At 38.3% G+C, this 4,424-nt stretch overlaps 1 non-coding gene across 1 annotated transcript; it reads left to right on the forward strand.

Annotated features, from left to right (window-relative positions):
* Positions 1 to 1,496: 1,496 nt before the first annotated feature.
* LOC148878918 (small nucleolar RNA R71) lies at positions 1,497 to 1,603 on the forward strand. The gene has a single exon (XR_016106208.1). It is a non-coding gene; the product is annotated as a small nucleolar RNA R71 (small nucleolar RNA).
* Positions 1,604 to 4,424: the final 2,821 nt, after the last annotated feature.

Genomic DNA, 4,424 nt, shown 5'->3' on the forward strand with positions numbered 1-4,424 from the left:
TAGAGGGTGCATGTTTCATAGCATCAGACATTTTAAAAATTATCTCCTCATCTTGTATCCTAAGGCTGAGTTGTCCTTGTTGGACATCAATCATTGCTTTCCCGGTAGCCAGGAAAGGTCTCCCTAGGATAAACGGGACCTCCACATCTTCTTGCATGTCTAACACAATGAAATCAACTGGAAAAATGAATTTGTCAACTTTAACTAACACATTTTCTATGATCCCCCTAGGATGTCTAATGGATCTATCAGCCAATTGTAATGCCACTCTAGTGGGTTGGGGTTCATTCAACCCCAATTTCTTGAAGATAGAATATGGCATTAAATTGATGCTAGCTCCCAGGTCACATAAAGCTTTTTCAATTTTTAAACTGCCAATGGTACAAGGAATAGTGAAACTCCCTGGATCTTTGAGTTTCTGAGGCAGCTTGTTCAGAAGGATAGCAGAACATTCCTCATTTAATGCAACTGTAGCCACATCTCCCAGTTTCCTTTTGTTTGCCAATAATTCCTTCAAAAACCTTGCATAGTGTGGCATCTAGGCTACAGCATCAGCAAAAGGAATATTAATATGTAAACTTTTAAAAATTTCAAGAAACTTACCAAATTCCTTCTCCAATTTTTGTTGCTTTAGCCTGTTAGGGAATGGAACTTGCGGTTGTTGGTGCATCCCTTGTTGTGCTTCTGGTTGTTCCATCTTCTGTTGTCTGGTTCCAAGGCTTGTTTCTGCCTTGGGTTCAGCCCAATTCTTCTTTTCTACCTCAGGCAACTCTTTTCCACTTCTTAAGGTAATAGCTTGCACCTGCTCTCGTGGATTCACTTTAGTGTTGCTTGGAAGAGTTCCCGGCAGTCTGGAAGAGATTAATTGTGCCAATTGCCCCACTTGGTTTTCCAGGTTTTTGATTGAGGCTTCCTGGTTCTGGAACCTAGTTTCTGCACCTGCTATAAATTTTGTCATCAGTTCCTCCAAATTGGATTTTGGTTCAGGCTGATGATAAGTCTGGTGGAACGGCTCGGAAATATGCTGATTTGGCCAGGACTGGTTTGAATGTCCCCTCCATCCTGGATGAAAAGTATGGTGACTCTGGTAACCCTGCTGTCTTGACGAATTGCTGACATAGTCAACTTGTTCAGTAGATGGTCTGAACTGATTGCCAACTTGGCAGTCTGTACTGATGTGGCCTCCCCCACACAATTCACAATTAAGAGGCTGCACATGCATGGCAGCTATCTGCATTTCATCTATTTTTTTACTGAGTGCTCCTATTTGTGCAGATAGTGCTGTATAAGTGTCAACATTATGCAAGCCTTGCTGCTTCCTAGTTTGAGTTCTTTCCGAATGCCATTGATAGTTGTTGGCTTCTATTTCCTCAATAAGTGCATGGGCAACCTCAGGAGTTTTATTATTTATGGATCCTCCGGCTGCAGCATCTAATATGGTCTTATTTGAGTCAGTAAGACAATTATAGAAAGTCTGCACTTGCAGCCAAATGGGGAGGCCATGGTGAGGAACTCTCCTTAACAGCTCCTTGTATCGTTCCCATGACTCATAAAAAGATTCCCCCTCTTGCTGGAAAAAAGTAGTGATGTCATTCCTCATTTTAGCAGTTTTAGAAGGGGGAAAATATTTAGAGAGAAAATGGCTGGCCATTTCATCCCATGTGGCTATAGATCCTGCCGGTAATGAGTTCAACCAAGCTTTGGCTCTATCCTTCAAAGAAAATGGGAATAACCTCAGCCGGATGGCATCATCACTTACCCCATTGTGTTTGAAGGTGTCACAGATTTCCAAGAAGTTAGCAATATGGGCATTCGGATCCTCATGGGCCATTCCACAAAACTGAACCGTATTTTGTATCATTTGGATTATGGCCGGTTTAATTTCGAAGTTATTGGCAGCAATAGTTGGCCTGATAATGCTGGAGACAGTCCCGGTGAGGGTGGGCTTGGCATAATCCATCATAGTTCTTTGTTCAGCCATTTCTTGTGCTTCTTGTCTGACTTGCTTAGCAGCTCTCAAACGGACACGGAGAGTCCGTTCAATCTCCGGGTCGTAAAGGATCTCTTCCAGTTCAGGTCTGCTTGTCATAAACTGTTAAGGTCAAAGAAATAAAAATACCAATATTCACAAAAGAAAATAAATAACCAATCCTATCACACTGAAAATGTAAAGTGAATTATTGGAATACAAAAACCTACATCCTATCATGAATAAATGAAGCTGAAAAAGCAGATTTAAACCAATCATCTTATTCAAGGTTCCTTTATCTACATCCATCGATTGCAACATCTGAATTCAGACCCAAATTAGTTGAGTTCAGATCTACAAGTCTTTGGTATTGTTAGTCCAGAGAAATTAACAAATAATAATTCAGATATGAGCTGTATATCTCATACACACTCATTGGTATACACTACAATATACATTCATTAAGGTTGGAATCAAGTCTGTGATGCTTTAGGGCTGAAATCAGATCTGATCTGAAAAATATATTAAAAGGATCTGAAATAAACTAAAACCAGTCCTGAGTTAGGCTTGGTTTAAGGATTTTAAGCTGTACAATTGAAGCTCAAACCTGTATAGCTGATGCATATCAAACACTTGCTAAGACCTGAAAATTGGGTCTGCAATGTTTGGTATTGCAAGATATTCGATCCATACAACTTTTGTAGAAATCTGAAATCAGGTCTGCTAACTGTTGTACTATAGCAGCCCTGCTACAGATCTGAATGCTAACAGAAATACTTGGAAAGTGCTAATTTTTTTTTTTTTAAATAACTGAGGCATAACAATTATTCAATCCAAACATACACCTCCTTAGCTAATGTAGCTCGGTTACAAGTGGATAAAGCAAATGTTCAAGTCACCCAAAATCCAAATGTGCTTTATATCAGTTCAGTCCTCAACTATAGTTCAGATCTGTATCAGTTCAGATCTGAATTTTCTTTTTCATTCTTTGCTATCCAATTACCTTTGGGGTATGTCGGATTTATCATAGAGTGAATTGGGGTGATGATGGCACCCAATTCACCTTAAACTTGTATCAGTTCAGGTCTGAGTTCAGATGAACTCAGATCTGAACTGAGCAGTTCTGCAATAGCAGAATTCAGGTTTGAACTCAAGTCTGAGTTCGGATCTGAATTCTCAATTGCCTTACCTTCAGTTATTGCTACTAAATTGTTTTTGAGGAGTAGCAGAAGTGTCCTAGGAACTCAGATCTGAGTTCTGATCCGAATTCTCAATTGCTCCTCTTGTTGTTCAAAAGATCTCCCCTCTTTTTTTTTTCATTTTATATATATATTTTTTTTTCTTTTTGTAATGAAAGAAAAGAATAATAAAATCTGAAACACAAGCAATTCTTTTCGGCTCAGTGCTGCAGATCTGAAATCTGCTGATCTGAGTGCCGAATGCAACTCAGATCTGCAACACTCATGTTTTTGTGAATTTTTTCTTTTTTTTTTTATTTTTGAAGGGAACAACACCAAGATTGAATAGAAATCAAATATGCCTTTATTAAAATGAAACTGAAACCAGAAAAAGAAAGTAATCTACTAAGAAAGAAGAAACAAAACTACAGTAGTACAGCAGTTCCATTCAAAGCTAAAATGTAAAGTTAAGCAAATTAAACCAACTATGAATGCAATGCTGAATGATACCAGATTAAGAATGCTCAATGTTTCCTAATTTTGCTTCTATAAATCCCCGGCAACGGCGCCAAAAATTTGATGTGTTGCTCATTGTGACACTAGCAAGTGCACTAGCCGTTCAAGTAATAAAGTAGAGAGTGAAGTATCGTTCCCACGAGGATTTAGGAACAATTACCAATACTAAATTGAGCACTTCTTATCTGATCAACAAATAAATCAAAAGTCTAATGAAAGCTAAGAAATCCAAAATTAAAATCTATCTAAATCATTGGCCCAATTGCCTTCAAATCAGGTTAGAAGAGTAAGCAGTAAATGTCAATCTCAGAATTCAGCAATCTATCAATTTGGATCATTCGAATAAATCATGATTGAGCCTTGGTTTGGTGAAACCCCAAGGTCATGAACAGCCTCTCTCAAGCGCATGTTCATCCTATGCATGAGTGACGGTTCTTCTATCTCTAGCAAGAATCTAATCCCCATGCATGCATTTCTTCAAACACTTCTAAGGCAACAATTCAAATCTGAATTGATCACCAACTGAATTGTGCAAGTTATTTCTAACCTTGCAATCAATTCAGTTCTTGAATAGTAGATCTGAATTCCTAGAGTCTCTCTCAAGCACTCTAGGAATTCCAAGCTGTAGATTAATTCGTCCAATTTGAAAATTGCTGATCTGAATTCTCTTTCAAACAATTCAGATCTTGCAATCTCAGATCTGAGAATTCAGATCTGAGTTTTGAATGTTAGTTGGCCGAATTATTCTACAATCACACCCT

This window comes from Nelumbo lutea, chromosome 1 (genome assembly GCF_056320005.1).
Source record: "Nelumbo lutea isolate HS-2025 chromosome 1, American lotus-T2T, whole genome shotgun sequence".
Lineage (NCBI taxonomy): Eukaryota > Viridiplantae > Streptophyta > Magnoliopsida > Proteales > Nelumbonaceae > Nelumbo > Nelumbo lutea.